Raw genomic sequence first — 21592 nt, forward strand, 5'->3', positions numbered from 1 at the left:
CAAATAATATATGCTAAGATTCAGTAAAGGCAAAAACAATTTAAAAAAATTAGTTAATACTGCCACAACCTTTATGTAAGGCAATGTGACACTACTTATCAAAGTCTGTAACATACTTTATGCTCCAGAAATTCCATTTCTAAGAATCTTGCTTCAGAAATATTAACAACTGAGTCAAGACATACGTTCAAAAAGGATCCCTGCAGCCCGGTTCACACAGCAGAATTTCCAAATGCATCTAAACATCCTTCATTGTGGTATGGATAAATAAATGTGGTACCTCCTCACAACAGAATACCATGCAGTCATTTCAAAGAATGAGGTGTAGGAAAGAATGAGGTGTATCTGTAGAGAGCGATGTGTCTGTGATACAGAAATACATATTATTTTCATTTTAAAATGTATGTATTTCAAGGCAGGCTCCATGGCTTAGCTGATTAAGGTGCCTGTGTAGTAAAATGTGTATATTTTGCTGTATATGTGTATGTGTATGTATAAGCATAGAAAGTCTGGAATTATATACAACACAGAGGCTATGGGGGAACAGGTATGGAGAACTGCAGTGGGTGAGGGAATTTCACTTGTTTATACATGCTGTATATTCAATAACCACATATCAGTCTGCACTTAAAAAGATTAGAGAGAGTGCAAGAGGAAAAGGAGAAAGAGAAGAAGAGGGAAGGGAAAAATGATTACCAAAGAATTCTCAAGTCCAGAGTTACACATGTCTTTTAAAATATAAATGTCCATCTGGGATCAGCTGCCCAAGCCAGGAGGTCATGAAATTCACCTTCTCTTGCAGCTGTATCTTCTTGGGATTTCTACTCCTCTCCCTCTTTGGAAACCCATGTTGCTTGGGACCTGCCCCAACCTTGCTGGCAGTGGAAGTTCTGGTAAGCATAAAGGTAAAGAAAAACAGAAAGGAAGAAGAATCGGGAGAGCAGCTCCCTGCTCCCTTCCGAAGCCCCCGGCAGGTACTGCTGTTCTGTCCTAGAGCTGAGACCATCCTTCATCCTTAACCCTGATGCTTGCATAAGTGCCAAAATTCACATCAGACTCACCCAGCCTGGGCATTCCTCAGAAAGCTCCGACATGGTCACCAAACTAAACCTTTCTCTTTATCCACAATTTGAATACAGACAGGGTTCTACAATGCAGACTTTTTTTTGTGTGTGTGTGGTACGCGGGCCTCTCACTGTTGTGGCCTCTCCCATTGCGGAGCATAGGATACGGACGCGCAGGCTTAGCAGCCATGGCTCATGGGCCTAGCCGCTCTGCGGCATGTGGGATCTTCCTGGACCGGGGCACGAACCTCTGTCCCCTGCATCGGCAGGCGGACTCTCAACCACTGCGCCACCAGGGAAGCCCTACAATGCAGACTTTTTAATCCTCTCTCTTTCTGATCTTGCAAGCAGTAAAAACATGACCCGCAGAAGAACACAATTATAGAAATGGGGCTACACAGGTCTGGAGCATGTTCCCGGGAACCCAGACTAGAAAGAGGCAGGGACTTTCCCAGTTTCTTCGGGCCCTTGAGCTCCTAACCAGCCCATTAGCAGAATCCGTAGAGACATGTACAGGTCACTGCCTACCTGGCTTCATCCTGCCGCCAGAGGCCTCAATGGAGTGATGTGTGGCCTGCTCAAGGACCACTCAGAACCCATTTCCCAAACATTACTTATTTCTGCCCCAATTTACCAGCTATATTAACTGGACTATTATTTACTTAACAGTGTTCTTCAAATTGGCTTGTACTCTGTCTTCTTTTTTTAAACTGTCTTGTCCTAGATCCATATATATGCTGTCTACAAGAGACCCACTTCAGACCTAGGGACACATACAGACTGAAAGTAAGGGGATGGAAAAAGATATTCCATGAAAATGGAAATCAAAAGAAAGCTAGAGTAGCAATACTCATATCAGATAAAATAGACTTTAAAATAAAGAATGTTAAGAGACAAGGAAGGACACTACATAATGATCAGGGATCAATCCAAGAAGAAGATATAACAATTATAAATATATATGCACCCAACATAGGAGCACCTCAATACATAAGGCAACTGTTAGCAGCTATAAAAGAGGAAATCAACAGTAACACAGTAAGAGTGGGGGACTGTAACACCTCACTTACACCAATGGACAGATCATCCAAACAGAAAACTAATACGGAAACATAAGCTTTAAATGACACAATAGACCAGATAGATTTAATTGATATCTATAGGACATTCCGTCCAAAAACAGCAGATTACACTTTCTTCTGAAGTGCGCATGGAACATTCTCTAGCATAGATCACATCCTGGGTCACAAATGAAGCCGCAGCAAATTTAAGAAAATTGAAATCATATCAAGCATCTTTTCTGACCACAACACTATGAGATTAGAAATGAAGTAGAGGGAAAAAAATGGAGGCTAAACAATATGTTACTAAATAACCAAGAGATCACTGAAGAAATCAAAGAGGAAATCAAAAAATACCTAGAGACAAATGACAAAGAAAACACGATGATCCAAAACCTATGGGATGCAGCAAGAGCAGTTCTAAGAGGGACATTTATAGCAATATAATCCTACCTCAAGAAACAACAAATATCTCAAATAAACAATCTAACCTTGCACCTAAAGGAACCAGATAAAGAAGAACAAACAAAACCCAAAGTTAGTAGAAGGAAAGAAATGATAAAGATCAGAGCAGAAATAAATGAAATAGAAACAAAGAAAACAATAGCAAAGGTCAATAGAACTAAAAGCTGGTGCTTTGAGAAGATAAACAAAATTGATAAACCATTAGCCAGACTCATCAAGAAAAAGAGGGAGAGGACTCAAATCAATAAAATTAGAAATGAAAATGGAGAAGTTACAACAGACACCGCAGAAATACAAAGCATTCTAAGAGACTACTAGAAGCAACTCTATGCCAATAAAATGGACAACCTGGAAAAAATAGACGAATTTTTAGAAAGGTATAACCTTCCAAGACTGAACCAGGAAGAAATAGAAAATATGAACAGACCAATCACAGGTAATGAAATTGAAACTGTGATTGAAAATCTTCCAACAAACAAAAGTCCAGGACCAGATGGTTTCACAGGTGAATTCTATCAAACATTTAGAGAAGAGCTAACACCCATCCTTCTCAAACTCTTCCAAAAAACTGCAGTGGAAGGAGCACTCCCAAACTCATTCTATGAGGCCACCATCACCCTGATACCAAAACCAGACAAGACACTAAAAAAAAAAGAAAATTACAGACCAATATCACTGATGAATATAGATACAAAAATCCTCAACAAAATACTAGCAAACAGAATCCAACTCATTAAAAGGATCGTACACCATGACCAAGTGTGATTTATCCCAGGGATGCAAGGATTCTTCAATATATGAAAATCAATCAATGTGATACACCATATTAATAAACTGAAGAAGAAAAACCATATGATCATCTCAATAGATGCAGAAAGAGCTTTTGACAAAATTCAACACTGATTTATGATAAAAACTCTCCAGAAAGTGGGCATAGAGGGAACCTACCTCAACATAATAAAGGCCATTTATGACAAACTCACAGCAAACATCATTCTCAATGGTGAAAAACTGAAAGCATTTCCTCTAAGATCAGGAACAAGACAAGGATGTCCACTCTCACCACTATTATTCAACATAGTTTTGGAAGTCCTAGCCACGACAATTAGAGAAGAAAAAGAAATAAAAGGAATACAAATTGGAAAAGAAGAAGTAAAACTGTCACTGTTTGCAGATGACATGATACTACACATAGAGAATCTTAAAGATGCCACCAGAAAAGTACTAGAGCTAACCACTGAATTTGGTAAAGTCGCAGGATACAAAATTAATGCACAGAAATCTCTTGCATTCCTATACACTAATGATGAAAAATCTGAAAGAGAAATTAAGGAAACACTCCCATTTACCACTGCAACAAAAAGAATAAAATACCTAGGAATAAACCTACCTAGGGAGACAAAAGACCTGTACGCAGAAAACTATAAGACAATGATGAAAGAAATTAAAGATGATACAAACAGATGGAGAGATATACCATGTTCTTGGATTGGAAGAATCAATACTGTGAAATGACTATATTACCCAAAGCAATCTACAGATTCAATGCAATCCCTATCAAATCACCAATGGTAGTTTTTATGGAACTAGAACAAAAAATCTTAAAATTTTTATGGAGACACAAAAGACCCAGAATAGCCAAAGCAGTCTTGAGGGAAAAAAAAGAAGCTGGAGGAATCAGACTCCCTGACTTCAGACTACACTACAAAGCTACAGTAATCAAGACAATATGGTACTGGCACAAAAACAGAAATACAGATCAATGGAACAGGATAGAAAGCCCAGAGATAAACCCACGCACCCATGGTCAACTAATCTATAACAAATGAGGCAAGGATATACAATGGAGAAAAGACAGCCTCTTCAATAAGTGGTGCTGGGAAAACTGGACAACTACATATATAAGAATGAAATTAGAACACTCCCTAACACCATACACAAAAATAAACTCAAATGGATTAGAGACCTAAATGTAACACCGGACACCATAAAACTCTCAGAGGAAAACATAGGAAGAACACTCTTTGACATAAATCACAGCAAGATCTGTTTTGATCCACCTCCTAGAGTAATGGAAATAAAAACAAAAATAAACAAATGGGACCTAATGAAACTTCAAAGCTTTGGCACAGCAAAGGAAACTACAAACAAGACGAAAAGACAATCCTCAGAATGGAAGATAATATTTGCAAACGAATCAATGGACAAAGGATTATTCTCCAAAATATATAAACAGCTCATGCAGCTCAATATTAAAAAAACAATCAACCCAATCCAGAAATGGGCAGAAGACCTAGACATTTCTCCAAAGAAGACATACAGATGGCCAAGAAGCACATGAAAAGATGCTCAACATGACTAATTATTAGAGAAATGCAAATCAAAACTACAATGAGGTATCACCTCACACTAGTTAGAATGGGCATAATCAGAAAATCTACAAACAACAAATGCTGGAGAGGGTGTGGACAAAAGGGAACCCTCTTGCACTGTTGGTGGGAATGTAAGTTTTACAGCCACTATGGAGAACAGTATGGAGGTTCCTTAAAAAACTACAAATAGAACTACCATATGACCCAGCAATCCCACTACTGGGCATATGCCCTTATTAAACTATAATTCAAAAAGACACATGCACCCCAATGTTCATTGCAGCACTATTTATAATAGCCAGGACATGGAAGTAACCTAAATGCCCACTGACAGACGAATGGATAAAGAAGATGTGGTTCATATATACAATGGAATATTACTCAGCCATAAAAAGGAACGAAATTGGGTCATTTGTAGAGACATGGATGGATCTAGAGACTGTCATACAGAGTGAAGTAAGTCAGAAAGAGAAAAACAAATATCGTATATTAACTCATATATGTGGAACCTAGAAAAATGGTACAGATGAACTGGTTCGCAGGGCAGAAATTGAGACACAGATGTAGAGAACAAATATATGGACATCAAGGGGGGAAACTGGTGGGGGAGTGGTGGCGGTGGTGGGATGAATTGGGAGATTGGGATTGACATACATACACTAATATGTATAAAATGGATAACTAAGAAGAACCCGCTGTATAAAAATATAAATGAAATAAAATAAAAAAAAAACCACAAAACACTGTCTTGTCCTAGGCAACAATATCCATGAAAACATATATTTAATATACTGGCAATTATTTTTAAACTAATGAACATTAAAGCAAATATATAACTGAGAATTTTAACAGTGTTGTCTGATTCCCATGGTATGTAAAGCAGTTTGAGAAGAGTGTTCTGAAAAAGCCATTCTGGGAAAGTGTACTGAGGTGCGAACAAGAGCAAAGAACTCTGGGAGCACTACCTATGCAGAAGCGTGGTGCTGCCATGACCACAGATTTTGTCTTTAGGAAAGTAATCGGAAGTGGAGAGAGAAGGGACAGTGGGGAAAAGTCCTCGTGTGAGTTTCCTCCATCCCTATTTGCAATCTACTTCAAATCAAATTGCTTTGCCCCTAGGAACCTGTTTTTGTTCTGAATTTTAACATTTAAAAAACAACTAAAGAGCTTTAGTTTGGGGTGAGAAGTTCTGGAGATGGACACTGGTGATGGTTGTACAAGAAATGCATATACTTAATACCACTAAATTGTGCACTTAAAATGGTTAAAATGGTAAATGTATGTTATATATATTTTACCACAAATTTTTAAAAATGTTAAAAACAAAAAGCCAACCATGCTCAGCCGCTGAGCTGAATGGAGTCATGAGTGGCCCCGGCGCAGGCTCAGGTGGGGTGGAGTAGGTCTGCGTGGCCCTGGTGAATCCCTCTATCTTTGCCTCTTGTCTTTTTCCCATCCACCTTTCAGGGGTCTAACTGCAGTGTGGAAGGGGACATGGGGCGGTTCAGGAAGGAATGAAATCCTAACCCATCACTTGCTTTTGCTGTACAGTGTGATGAAGAAGAAAGTGGCATTTCAGGCAACCCTGCTCCCCACCTGTAAAGCACAAGGGTACGAGACAAGTCTTCGTCTTCCTCTTCTTTTTAATTCTCTGGTACTACCAGGTTAAAACTATTAGATAAAATTAGATTGTTAGAGGGATACACGTATATATACCTTTCACATTAGGTAGATTTTACACGGTACTAAACTTGGGAATTAAGAATTGGGATTACAGTTAATTGACTTTTGACCTGTGGGTTTCAGTTGGCACCAATCTCAGGGGGAAGAAAGGAGTCCACGTGTTCAACAATAAGAAACAGACTAAATGAATCAGTACCCTTATAAGTAATTCCACAAAATTATAATTTATATCTTCTTGGAAAATGTTCAGTGATGTGGAAGAATGCATGTGATATTCTATATTGCAAATTTTAAGCAAGTTTCTGTTCAGTATATATATATGACATGATCATGGTTTTGTGATAACTGTATCGCAGATAGAATACATTTTATGCACAGAAGATAAGACTTTAGGTCTACACACCAAACTGATGACAGTTTCCTCTGGTGACTTAACAATTCTACTTATCTTCTTACAGTTCAAAATTCATTATAATGAACATATTATTTTTCTAATCAATGCAAGGCTATAATAAACAAACAAACATAAATAAATAGCTGTTTTAAAAGTGGATGCCCTCCCTCAATTACACACACACACTTGCCCTCTCTCCCCACCCACCTCCTACTGAAAACCCCCAGACACAACCTTTGTCCTGTGTTATCAACAGAAACAGAGGAGCAACTATGGAGCTGGCAGACTAAATTTAGCAGACAGATCCAAGTTAGAGTTCCTCTCAAAGAACTCCTGGAAATAGCTCTGGTCTCATGAAACTGAACTTCCTCGGTCTGTCACCCTGGGCTTCATTTTATGAGCTTCTGATTTTATCAAATGGCCACAGGAATTACATACTATTAAAAATAGCACCACAGTATGCTGGTTGGTGTAACTTCTTGGCAAAGAGCAACTTATTTTCTGCATTTCTGTGAAACACTTAATACATGTAAATCAAAATAACAAAGGTCAAAGTCTTCAGAAGCAGGTTATTAACTTCAGGAGTTACAATCAACAGTACTATAGATTCTTATTAAGAAGGAAAAAAAAACTTAAAAAAAATGAATGCTTAAATCTCTTATGTGAAGGTACTTTATAAACTATAAAATTATCCAATTCTCAAAGCAAAAATTTGGGGTAAGTTTATTGTACCAATTTTGCAGGTGAGGACATGGAGGCTCAGAAAGTAAGTGATCTCAAGTTAGATCTTTAGCACTGAAATAGGGCTACAATTATATTACATAAAAGAATTTTCCAGAATTTATCACTAAGTTATTTAGACATGAATAGAGCCAAATGATCCACTTCTGTTTTTCTTTTAAAGTTAAAAAGACTTCCATTGTAATTATATTTTATCAAGATTTTAAAAATTTATAGATTATTATTATTATTTTTTGCATTCTCCTCTTTGGCCTGAACTTTTAAAACAATCTACTCATTTTTCCAAAATATCACTTTCCAGTAAGACAAAAAGATGGTTTTCTTCTTGTATCTTTTGCATTAAACAGTATAAGCTTCACTTGTGCCAATGATATTTATAGAGAAAAGTTTGAGAGAGCTGGGCAGCAAGAAGAGACAGAAACATGGTATTTATAATTTGGAGATGCAGGATGTAGAAATTATTTGAAAAAAATCAGAACAGCTTTATAATGAACAGTTTTCATTTTTGTTGGTAAAAATTTATATAACTTTGGTATTCCCTGGTGGCACAGTGGTTGAGAGTCCGCCTGCCGAAGCAGGGGACACAGGTTCGTGCCCCGGTACGGGAAGATGCCACATGCCACGGCGCGGCTGAGCCCGTGAGCCATGGCCGCTGAGCCTGCGCGCCCGGAGCCTGTGCTCCGCAACGGGAGAGGCCAAAACAGTGAGAGGCCCGCATACCGCAAAAAAAAAATAAATAAAAAATGTATATAACTTTGATTTGGCTGCTCCATGTGATTTTTAAGTTGCCTTAAATATAAAATTCTCTATTAATATTGCTCTATATATACACAAAACATATATCAATATATCATATAATTTTATAATAGTAATGAAATATACACATTGCTTTTTTTCAACAGGCACAAAGTTGTTACTCTTCTTTTTTTTTTCTTCTTCCAGCATAAGGAGTGTCTAATGGGGACGGAGTTTGGCTCAGGGCTAATGTTTTGAACACACATACTTAAACATGAGGCAGCCATATGGCATAGTGGTTAAAATGAGCTTTGGAATCTCTAAGACCGGGTTAAATTCTTCCTCCTTCCTTCACTAATAATAACTACCATTTGTATGATCTTAGGTGAGTTACCTAACATTTTTTAAAAATTATTTATTTATTCATTTATTTCTTTTTGGCTGTGTTGGGTCTTCGTTTCTGTGCGAGGGTTTTCTCTAGTTGTGGTGAGCGGGGGCCACTCCTCATCGCGGTACGCAGGCCTCTCACTGTTGCGGCCTCTCCCGTTGCGGAGAACAGGCTCCGGATGCGCAGGCTCAGCGGCCATGGCCCACAGGCCCAGCTGCTCCGCGGCATGTGGGATCTTCCCGGATCGGGGCACGAACCCGTGTCCCCTGCATCGGCAGGCGGACTCTCAACCACTGCGCCACCAGGGAAGCCCGGAAAACCACATTATTATTCATAGACATGAGAGAGTAATAAATATGTACTGTGTTACTCCATAGAGCTTAGATGTTGATTACAAAGGCATTAGAGCATCATTAAGTGTTGAAGTATTGATAACTAGAAAATCAATAACGTGACACAACAGTCTTCTATAGGATACAATTATTACCAGCCACGCTCTACAGCATCCGTACCTTAGAGACCAGGAAGTTAACAGCCACCTACCAAGTTCTCTCTATGCCAAAGTGGGAACCTGTATCCCACAAAGGTAAAATAACATGCATGTGTAGTTCTCTGAAAAAACCAATCTGCCAGATGGAGATTGATGCTCTGGCTCCCAGGCCAGGATGAGGACCACTGGCTCAAGTGATCTATAAGTGACTTTGAAGAGCACTGAATTTTCAGAGGGCGGTTTAAGCAGAGAACTAAGAGGGATCAAGAGTCCAGGGTCTTTGCTCAGCACACTTCTGGCCCACGTGTGAGAGGGAAGGTCCATTACTTACTCGCATTCTCACCCTCCTGCTCTGCCTCCTAGCTCACATTACTGAGAGCTTAGCAGGACCTAAGCTTTTTACACTATAAGCTCATTGAAATCAAAGCAATCCTACGAAAAGGGTGAAGAATCCCTATTGACAGGTGAGGACCTAGGCCCCAGAAGTGAGGTGAGACACTCAAGGTCGCACACTGGAGCAGGGCTCCGACACTGGGCTCCAATGTCTGTGTGCTCCACTACTGAGCAGTACGCCTCCTAGTGGGAAGCCGTCCCTTCCCTTCAAACCATGGGGTAAAGCCGAGAGAAGACTCTGGAACATGTTTTCCGTTCCTTAAAAGGAGGTGCACTGTTACCACAAGCCCTGTTACCGACAAATTCGTCTCTCTTCTTTCCGAGCGGTCTCAGGAGCATACTTCTGGGTCAAACACTCCACCACTGGGGAGGCCCCTAACGAACACAAGGCTCTCCCACCTCCTCCGCCCTCTGCCCAGGCTAACATGTCCACTGCCCGGCCTGGCTCCAATAGCTGAGAGACGACATCAGGGCTCATGCGGAGCCTGAGCTGCGGACACGGTCCTCCTTCCTGGAGTGCCCCTCGTGCTCCAGGGCGCCATCTGCATGTACCACGCAGACAATTCCTGAACACAAATCTCATCTACAAAGCAGTGGGTCACATCAGGGGATAAATTTCCTAGAGAAGAAAGTTCCATACAGTTTCACTTTCCTCAACACTTAGGCAAAGGTATTTCTTTCTTTCTTCAAAAAGGACTTTCCCCCTTACTACAAAAACAATATATTCTCCTTATAATTCAAACGATAGAGAAGTACATTCAGGTTAGACTGGAAGGAAGGAAGAGAGGGAGGGAGGGAGGGAGGGCAAGCAAGCTTCCTCAGCTCCATCCTTTAGAGATAACTAGTGCTAACAGTCTGATGTACATGCTTCAGGACTTTAAAAAAATGCAAATATAACTGTTAAATGAAAAAAGCAAGGGAGCAGATTCACACGTATTGTAAAATACCATGGGTCTAAAAGAGAGGGAAGGAAGGAGATATATACATATTTGCTAATATACACACAAAATATGACTTGAAAGCTTCAAAACAGTCAATATGAACTGACTCCAGGGAGTAGACCTGGGTGGCAAGGATGAGAAGTATACTTGTCACTGTACATCCTTTCTTACCATTTGAACATGGAACCATGTGCATATATTATCTACTCAAAATATTAACAGAGGGCTTCCCTGGTGGTGCAGTGGTTGAGAGTCTGCCTACCGATGCAGGGGACACGGGTTCGGGCCCCGGTCCGGGAAGATCCCACATGCCGTGGAGCGGCTAGGCCCGTGAGCCATGGCCGCTGAGCCTGTGCGTCCGGAGCCTGTGCTGCACAACAGGAGAGGCCACAACAGTGAGAGGCCCGTGTACCACAAAAAAAAAAAAAAAAAAAAAAAAAAAAAATTAGCAGAGTTAAATACTGAAACAGAGAAAATGGATTTATTAAAAGCCCAAAACAGTGCCTTGCATAGAGTTGGCACTCCATGGATATTGCAGAATGAATGAAACAAATGAGACTATCTCTTCCAATATAATAGGAATTACTCTGCTCACAGGACACACCCTGTTCTACCAGCATATAAGGACAAAAGAACAAAAACACTTGATTACTGACAAGGAAAGTGACCATGATTGGCTCTTATAAGAGGAACAGTAAATATAAATTAAGAGTGAAAGAAGATTTTAGATTGCATCTAGCAACTGGCAAAGATATCAACCACCATTCTGAACATTTTCTCCCAAGACTCCTGTGGGCAGAGAGAGGATAAACATAGCCACTCAAGAGTCTGGATGCATAGACTTTTTAAGAAGGACAATTTTTTATGTTTAGTTGACCTTAAAATTACATGTAAATTTTATATTTTTGTATTCTCTATAATAATGGTTATAGTCATACAAAAACCACTTTCTTTGCCCAAATCTTTAAGAAATATGTGTTTATCATGTTACTTCACACCTCTTGACCTACTACCTCACATGTGGGGGAATTCAAGCACCCCGGTTGTAAAACTAGATTCTAGCTGAATCTTCAAATTCTAAACAAACTGGGGTCATCAAAGCAAGTGCTTTACCCAAGATCACACGGCAAAGACTAGCAAAGCTGAGACCAGGCTGTGAGAGCAGTTTCTCAGTGAGAGCCTAAGATTTGACTGAAGTCTTTCTGTGTGTCTTTCTCCTCACCTCCACCCAACATACACACAGCTACTACAGGCTCCCCCAAACAAAAGCCCTCCCATAGCTGTCTGGGTCTGGAGGCCCATAGCTGTCTGGGTCTGGAGGCCCACGCCCATCTGAAGAATTGCTTAGTCCAACCATGCCCACAAAACATAAAACCTCTAACAAGCCCTGTATCTCATTAGACTTTGTATGAAGCTTTTTGTTTTTATAAACAAAACTGTTTCTAAGCACTTCAGTAATTATTTTGGCTGCACCATTTGCATATTGGTTAATGCACTCATTGCAGATATGTCTTTTTTTTTTTTTTTTTTGCGGTACACGGGCCTCTCACTGCTGTGGCCTCTCCCGTTGTGGAGCACAGGCTCTGGACGCACAGGCTCAGCGGCCACGGCTCACGGGCCCAGCTGCTCCGCGGCACGTGGGATCCTCCCGAACCGGGGCACATACCCGTGTCCCCTGCATCGGCAGGCGGACTCTCAACCACTGCGCCACCAGGGAAGCCCTGTGTCTTTTATTTATTTGATAAGGCCAGAACCTTGGTATGACAACATGTGGTTAACCAACTATTTTGATTAACAATGTTTGATATTTGTAGTGAGGTGGATGGACCTAGAGTCTGTCATACAGAGTGAAGTAAGTCAGAAAGAGAAAAACAAATACCATATGCTAACACATATATTTGGGAATCTAAAAAAAAAAAAAAAAAAGGTCTGCTGAACCTAGGGGCAGGACAGGAATAAAGACACAGATGTAGAGAATGGACTTAAGGTCACAGGGAGGGGGAAGGGTAAGCTGGCACGAAGTGAGAGAGTAGCATTGACATATATACACTACCAAATGTAAAACAGATAGCTAGTGGGAAGCAGCTGCATCAAACCGGGAGATCAGCTCAGTGCTCTGTGACCGCCTAGAGGGATGGGACAGGGAGAGTGGGAGGGAGAGGGTATGGGGATATATGTATACATATAGCTGATTCACTTTGTTATATAGCAGAAACTAACACAACATTGTAAAGCAATTATACTCCAATAAAGATGTTAAAAAAACAAACAAACAAAAAAAGTTTGAAAACAGTACTGCCTGTTGTTTAACATCTTCCATAATACACATCCTCCTGATTTTAGCTGGCTTGGCTTTCCCTTAATTTTTTCAAAGCAACTTCATATTAAAATTAGATTATCCTATTTTACACAAAGAATTCCTTGAATAATAAACATTGGTTAAAATATCTGCACTGAAATTACGTTCAATTCTTACTCAGAACACCTGATACTTTATATATGTGTAATGTCTATAAATCAAATGCATAAATCATGTTTTACAAAAGACACCTGCAGCAGACAAGACACCTCAGCAGGAAACCAATTTTAACTGGTGAAAGAAAAGAAAGTATATCTCTGGGAAAAACAAGTATACACATTTTTAGATTGCTACTATAAAAATTTCTTGAAGCATCAGCTCTGAAGAATCACTCTATTCCCTCAGGGAATTTAAGCCAACAGAATGTCCATGTCTAGATGTTTTAAGAGGAACTGGGAAATTTGATGCCTGTACAAATTCCTACAGGGGTGAAGGAATGTCCAAACAATTTCTCTACTGGATCAAATATCTCTAGTCCCCAGGAGAAATTTCAGAGATTTTAGGATCAAATTAATTCTACTCTGCCACAAAAGTAACCAGTGAATGAAGGCAGAGATGGTGATGGTCATGGTCTGGGTCTGGGTCTGGGATAGTACTGGAGAGAGGTGAAAACCAATGTCATGGGGGAGAGACAGTGGTGTTAGGAATCAGCTCCAAAAGCTCTGTGCTTGCTGCTCTGGCCCCGCCTTGGAATAAGACCCAATAAGAGGACAGACTTCCCCAAGCATCTCCAAGACCTTATCCGAGGTGGCATGAATTTCCCAAACATTTGATACAAAAATGTTCAAGTATAAAGGAAAAGGCAAGTTCCAATTTCACAACACATTCTAATGCAACTCAAAAACCATCCAAAGCAGAAAGACTTCTAGACTAGGAGACGTAAGACCTAAAGTCAAGTCACTGACTACCCCCTCCCATCTTTCAGCTTCTCTTTTGAGTTAATTGGGCAGAAATTTAATATCTTTCCTCCCTCACAGTGCTATCGTTGGACTTGAATATGACAAACCTTTCAAAACCATGAAATGCTGCACAGATTATTATATTACCCAAAGGATGGCAAATTTATAAATGATTAAATTGTAATATCCACAGTTTCCTGCCTAGGTAACTACAGAAACAAAACAGGATCTAGACACAAACCTTTAGACAGTTTTATCCAAAGCGATGGTTTCTGTATGAGTTTAATAAATAATACAAGTCATTATGACTTAGATTTGGGTCTACTTCTTCTAAACATAACATCACTCAATGAAGGCCTAGCCTTACACCTGACTCTACAGGCTAAGGAGGCAGCAGTCATACCTCTGGGTTCTATTAGTAACCGGACCATGAACTTCACACCAGCAGGGCTGTCCTGCTCAGGATCCCTGAAGACCAGCCCATCAAGCACCATGCAAAGGTCAATGCTTCCAGAAGAGTGCACCTTTATAACTCCATCCGGGCACAGTCCAAGAGTTATTTCAGTAACAAGAGAAAGAAAAGTCAACAGACAAAAAGTAAATAATTGAATAACAAACATGAGAACAAAGTATTGGGAAGGAAATGGTATGATGTCTGAGATTTGCTTTGGCCTCCTCTCTCCCTCCCCTGACCCTGAACAAAGTAGGGCAGAGGGAAAGGTACAACAAGAATCAGAGAAAGCCGATAGTTGTTAATGCTGGGTGATAAGGATATAGACTGTGCTACTAGTCACTTCACATTTTCAAAAACTGTCATTATAAAATGTTTTCTAAGCCATAATTTAGTATGAACCCAATTTTTGTTTTCAAAATTACACACGAACACACACAAAAAAACATAAGGCACCCAGAAAAAAGAAATAAAAATAAAATAAATACATCAAAAAATCTATGTTGGGTGGTGGGATGAAACACACAACTGCTAATCAGAAAGCCAGTACTCACAGTAAACAGAAGTCCTTTCCACCAAGCCTCAGGCATTCACCAACAGCTACTGGAGCTACCACTGCTTAATTTTTTTTTATTTTTTAAAGCTGTACAATACCATGAGTTGATATACACATACACTGTGAAACCACACCATGTCTTTAATAACCTACCCACACATACAACATTCCCTGAGCAAGGTAAGACCTGACCCTGAAAGTACACCCAAATATTACCCACCTTACAGTCCCCACAGGCAGTGGGGCTTTTACGCATAGCTCTTTCCTCAAAGAACGAAAACATTTCCAGATTCTCTACATAAAGAAACCAGGTCAAGTCAACAATAGGAGAGAAAAAAAAAAAAAAAAAGAGGCAGAAAGATCAAACTGTGACACGCAAGAACACCTTACATTAGATGGATGATAAAAATCTAAACACTGCATCCCATTTATTGGGAAGATACATACTAAAGCTTTATTCTGTATTTCTTTTTCTGTTCTTCCTTTTTTTTTTTTTTTTAACTATTTCCTCACTTGCTCTACATTTCCTTTTTTGACCCAGAGGCAGACAAGAAAGTCAGGAAATATCTGAGAAACTCCATGAATGGCAGATAAGGAGGTGAGTTAAGCAATAATACACTGTTCTAGAAATTCCCTTTGATAAAGGCACTGAGTTCTGAGACTAATTACTAGGGATAGTTACAGAGACTGTGGACCTTTTCTGATAGCTGTCCCTCAACAAGAAAAAAGATTCTCTGGACAAAATGTTTTTTATTAGTATGGACAGCCACGATACAGATAACAAAAGCACTGGCTGAACAGTACAGCTTAAAAGGATCTTGCAGGTGAGCTGATAAAGGTCCCCCAAAACACGGAGATTCTTTTGATCTTACATGTCCTTGGAACACTGTGCTCAGTCATCTTCCCAGAGCAAGGTACTCACTACCCAAATGTCCAGACTCTTGACCTTTGCCCCCTGAGTCATATACCCTCTCTCTACATGGACACACAAAAGCAGGGGGAAAACTGCCGCGTATCCTCTGGGTTAAAGGGGAAAATTATTTACATTCCATTCTCACATCCTTCCTCTCTGAAACTTTTTTTTTTTGGCTGCACTGAGCAGCATGTGCAGGGATGGAACACTGTGCCCCCTGCAGTGGAAGCGTGGAGTCTCAACCACTGGATCTCCAGGAAAGTTCCTCTCTGAATTTTTAAAAGAAGCTTGCTTTTCTTAAAAACTGGTCAGTTCCTATCTTATGGATAATATGAATCTTATGATGGTTCTCATTTTGCTGTGCCCACCAGGAATCCCTTAGCCAAATCTAAAACTGGACTAAACCTAAAGATTCAGTGCTGATATCTAATGAGTCTAAGTGTTTGTTATGTGGATCCCAAATCAAAACGCCCATCACCAGCCTCGTGAATTCCTTCTTCAAGAGAGACGATGGGCTTCCCTGGTGGCACAGTGGTTGAGTCCGCCTGCCGATGCAGGGGACACGGGTTTGTGCCCCGGTCCGGGAAGATCCCACATGCCACGGAGCGGCTAGGCCCGTGAGCCATGGCCGCTGAGCCTGCGCATCCGGAGCCTGTGCTCCGCAATGGGAGAGGCCACGACAGTGAGAGGCCCGCGTACCGCAAAAAAAAAAAAAAAAAAGAGAGAGAGACGAGAGTCAGGGACGGTAATACGGGTGATGGCACAATGCTGGTTTTCCCCTGGCACTTCGGATGCGTTCTGTACCATAGTTTATGACACATGACAGGGCAGAATCTGTCCAGACTTGATCAAGAACCACATCCACTAAGAAACTCCTCTTGCCATTCAGTTACCCATAACTTTCAATAGTGTGAATTTTCTCAGAGGGCGTGGTCTTTCAAGAGGTCTGTACCAATTCTGGTATCAGGCACTATGAAATGGAAATCAAAATAAATCTGAGGTAATGCGAAATAAACATGAAACAGCAAAAAAAAAAAAAAAAAAAACCCAAGTTTTTTATAGCTATCTGCACGTTCTGCTTTAAGTCATAGCTAATTTAATTTGGGGGGCAGGAAAGCAAGACAAGTTTGACCCCAACGTTCAGGTTGTTAGAGCCAAAGTTGCTTTTTTTCTAGGTTTTTGCTTTTCATTCAACACCAAATGGTTTAACAAGTAAGGATTGGTATGAATTTTTTCTGCCTAACTAAAAAGTAAAAATAATGAAGTTAATGACTGCTTCTTAAAAGTGAATCAAGTAATGAACCAAATTAACAAATCACTACATGAACTAGTTATACTTTGAGAACTAATTATCATATATAGAATAATACTGTAATCTGCATGGACTCCTTTTAGCTTTTACGTAACAGGAAGAGCCTGGCAGAAGCACTTGAGTGAGCTGGGACTTTCGGCTCACATCTAACTCATGAGCATATCCCTTGAATCCAGGGATATCAAGAGACAGCAAACTTGAGGTGATGGCAAATGCCATGCCCTGCTCTCTCTAGCCACATGGCTACTTTTTTGTGATTAGATACCAAAAAATGCCTTCATGGGTTACTGTTATGATTAGTGTATTGAATTTTTACAACTCGAGATGCAATTCATAGTAAAAAGCATAGTAATGGGTTGGTGGGGTCCCCTGGATACCTTCACCAATCTGGGACTAGATTAACCCCTCCCTCACAACACACTAAAGCATGTGGATGGCTAAGTAACCAGTCACTGTCACTGACTGGAATTAGCTAAGACAAGCCTGACAACTCTGTTCCCACTGGTCGATGTGCAATGCTTATCAAGACTTAAGTTACATTTGCTCTCAACTTGTTTGTGCAGCTTGTACTTGGTTCTCTTATTGCATAATTTAACAAAATATTAAGTAATAAATGAAATTCGAATCTGAAAAAAAGTGACCTGTGGTTTCTATAAAACTAAACTGAGTGCTTTAGAAACACTTGACAAATGAAAATAGCTAAAAATGCTGAAAAATTAGGTGTATTCGAGATAATGTTAATATTCTAAGGGGAAAACATGACTTCTCAATATCTAGACGGATTCAATATTGAGCTGCTTGGAAAGTTTTGATGTTCTGGATTTAAAGAAATAAAGACTGGACATCACCGATGGTGCATCGTGACTATGAGTTGTGAGGGAAAGACAATTACGGGACTCAAAACAGAACCCATATCCAGAGAAACACTCTTGACACTAAATGAAAGACTAACCGATTCTGAGAGTTGATATTTCTAAGTTTAATAAAATGTTTATGGTGGGCACGTCTCATTTTTCATTATTTCCACTCTCAAATGATTAATCGTCCAACTAGAGGTCTTAATTGTACTTGACAAAGCTTTCTCGAAGGAACTAAAACCAAGGTCTGGACTCTCCCCCTCTATTTTCTTCTTTCCTTGATAAAGAACTTGAACAAAAATGAAAGGGAGACAGTTTGCCTTGATGAAATCTCACCCCCCCTTTCAGTGGTCATGTTCTCTGGAGTCTGCACTTCCCTAGGCTCTGCAAAGGAGGCTCCCAGGGCTGCCTGCCTGGTGGCCCAGGTTAAACACTGCCTCTTCTCCTCTCTCCTTTGCATTTACAACCGCCTTTATCTCAAGTCCTAGTATGCTCAGCTAGGAGCTGAGCAAAGTAAGGCAAAGGTCAACTTACACTACAAAGGTGTTTCTCTTCCCTAGGATGTTTGCCTTTCAGAAGATCTATCCATAAGTGGTAGCAGTTTAAGAGTATACAAAAAGAAAGTTAAAAAAAACAAAAAACACAGGACTGTAGAGGGGGAGATATTTTGTAACCAGAGATAGCAAGGAACAGGTCAGTCTGAAAGCAAATGAGTTAAAAAGTAGTAAGAACTAGGTTTAAACTCCATCTGTGACTTTGGGAAAATTAACAACCTTTCCAAGCCAGTTTCCCTGTATATAAAAATAAGGATAACACCACCTACTTCACAGGATTACATGAAATAAAGAGTTTCAAAGCACCTAGCCCAGTCCAGGCATACAGTAGGTGCTCAATCAATCATGGCTGGTTTTAGCAGTCTACTTCCTCACATCCGACCCCACCATGTATCACATCTTCCAAATGGTATTATTTTTCATATCGTGCCTCCCCCAATTTAAGAACCCAAAGATTCTCTTAAAAGTATCTGGGTTCCCACACCTCAGTGATTCCCTAAGCAGCAGCTCAGGGGCTCTGTTATGAAGAAAGCTGTATATGGCAAGGTAACAGTATTTACAAGATACACACTTATAAATAAATATACACTTTTGTGAAAATATGGGGCACTCAAAATGTGAACATCGGTTGATTTATTAAATTTACTCAAAATTAATGTACTGTAAGGTCAAAGGCAGTAACAAACAAACAAACAAAACCCCCCAGAAAATAGTCAGTTTATCCTCTTTACATCAATACTCCCAACCCATTCTCTTGCCTTGACTCTGATCATCTAAGATCTCTGAGGTAGTTGCTAGATTTAGAGATCCAAACTGTACACTCTTTGCAAACAGCAAACACCTAGATGAGAGCTCACTCAGGGTGGGGTGTTCTGTGGGTACCAGGTAGGATACGTGGTCATGGGCAGTGTCTGTTTCTACTGTCACTACCCAGTTCAAGAGAAGGATCTTGTATCTTGAATCATACACACACACAGTAAAGATGAAGGCACTGAAGAGTACAGGAAAGATTAAGTATGGGAGTGCCCTGGTCTAGTTCGTAAATGAAAGGAGACAGCCATGACACCAAACCAAAGGAGAAAGGAGAGAAAAGGGGATACAGCTAGCTTATGTTTAACAACATTCCAACGACACACACTTCTGATCACAGCTTACTCCCCCTTCCGTGAAAGAGAAAATCAATTTCTAAAAGTTCTGAAGAACAAAGTATCTGGGTTTATTTAGATATCTACAACTCTTTGCCTCTGTGCACATGAGTTATCTTTTCTGGGTAAGCATCGACTACTCTACGTTGCTTTGATTTTCTCTTTGGAAGACAAACACAAGTTGAGAAAGCTGCCTTTCCCATTTGCCAAAGATCATAAAATGCAACAGCTGTTACCTAAGCAACCATTCAGGTCACAAACGTATTCAAGATAAATCAGTTATTTCCTTTAAAGAAAAAGCTTTTCTCTTCCTCATATGTTAATCACTGACTCATAAAGAAGCCACTAAAAACAAATGAGTTTTGGGCCTATGGAGGGATGGATGATGGTGATGAAATCCACCTCAAGAAGTGGCATCTGAGAACTGTGATGCTGAATCATTTCACTTCTCTTCAGTGTATAACTTGGGAGTACCTCTACTATGTACTAGATACATTTCAAAAGACTACACACAGAAACAACCCCACACCTGGACTTTGTGCTCTGGTGTGCTAACAAATATTTTAGAATACAGTTAATATCATACTGCATTTTTTTTCTCATTAATAAAAGAGGCAGACTTGCTGGTTATTTCTCTACTCTCTCTGAGCTTCTTAAAAAATAAAGGTCTGGGGCTTCCCTGGTGGTGCAGTGGTTGAGAGTCCGCCTGCTGATGCAGGGGACACGAGTTCGTGCCCTGGTCCGGGAAGATCCCACATGCCGCTGAGTGGCTGGGCCCGTGAGCCATGGCCGCTGGGCCTGTGCGTCTGGAGCCTGTGCTCCGCAACGGGAGAGGCCACAGCAGTGAGAGGCCCGCGTAACGCAAAAAAAAAAAATTAAAAATAAATAAACAAATAAATAAAGGTCTTTGGGCAATAATAATTACTTGAAATAAGAATTAAAAATAAATATGTATGCACTTCAAATGGAAAACCCGAAACAGATGATATAAAAATAATCAGATTCTTCACAGCTCTACAAATGCAGCGAGCAGGCATCTAAAATATTTACAGGAACTATGAGATATTGAAATATTAAATATTGAAATATCCTAAATTTTAAAACTATCAGCTTTTAATTCAAAATAGTTTATAAAATCAATACAATAGCAACTTTAACTTTTAAATTTTTTAAATTATTTTAACACTACAGAGTTTTTAGTCCAAACGGGTTGCATGACTTTTCTAAGCAATCTGAACGTAACAATTAGCACCCAAAACTGGTTTGGGATATCACGACTGAGAACTTTTTGGTATCACTTCTCAAAGGTGAGGTTCTGGTAAGTTCTTGCCGTGTCTTGGTAACATGTCTTCTGTGAAACCTGCACATATTCTCAATCAAACTAAGTCAAGAATCCCCATTACTATCAAGCCACCACATGAAGAAATTAAACAAGCTGAAAACCACCCAACAGTTATCTTTTGATATGGCAAGCATTACTGAGGAACCCTAACAACTGCAGTTTGTCTCTGTGGAACAGAAGACAAAAATTTATAATAATAATAATAATGATGGGGACTTCCCTGGTGGTCCAGTGGCTAAGAATCCGCCTTCCAATGCAGGGGACGCAGGTTTGATCCCCGGTCGGGGAACTGAGATCCCACATGCCGTGAGGCAACTAAGCCCACGTGCTTTAACTACTGAGCCTGCGTGCTCTGGAGTCTGCACACCACAACTAGAGAGAAGCCCATGGAACACAACGAAGAGCCCGTGTGCTGCAACTAAGACCCGACGAAGCCAAATAAATAAATAAATATTAAAAAAATAAAAAATGACGATG

At 40.1% G+C, this 21592-nt stretch overlaps 1 protein-coding gene across 6 annotated transcripts in view; it reads right to left on the reverse strand.

The window, feature by feature from the left end:
* Positions 1 to 21592, reverse strand: part of SGMS1 (sphingomyelin synthase 1) — a 292750-nt gene that overhangs the window by 56945 nt on the left and 214213 nt on the right. The window contains exon 1 of one of the 6 annotated variants that reach the window (XM_082635594.1): positions 14389 to 14407. The exons of the other annotated variants lie outside the window; for them this stretch is intronic. The gene's annotated coding sequence lies outside the window, so the exon portion shown is untranslated. Of the gene's footprint in view, positions 1 to 14388; positions 14408 to 21592 lie in introns of those variants that run through there. 6 annotated transcript variants of the gene reach the window in all.

This window comes from Mesoplodon mirus (genome assembly GCF_964341445.2).
Source record: "Mesoplodon mirus genome assembly, chromosome: 2".
Lineage (NCBI taxonomy): Eukaryota > Metazoa > Chordata > Mammalia > Artiodactyla > Ziphiidae > Mesoplodon > Mesoplodon mirus.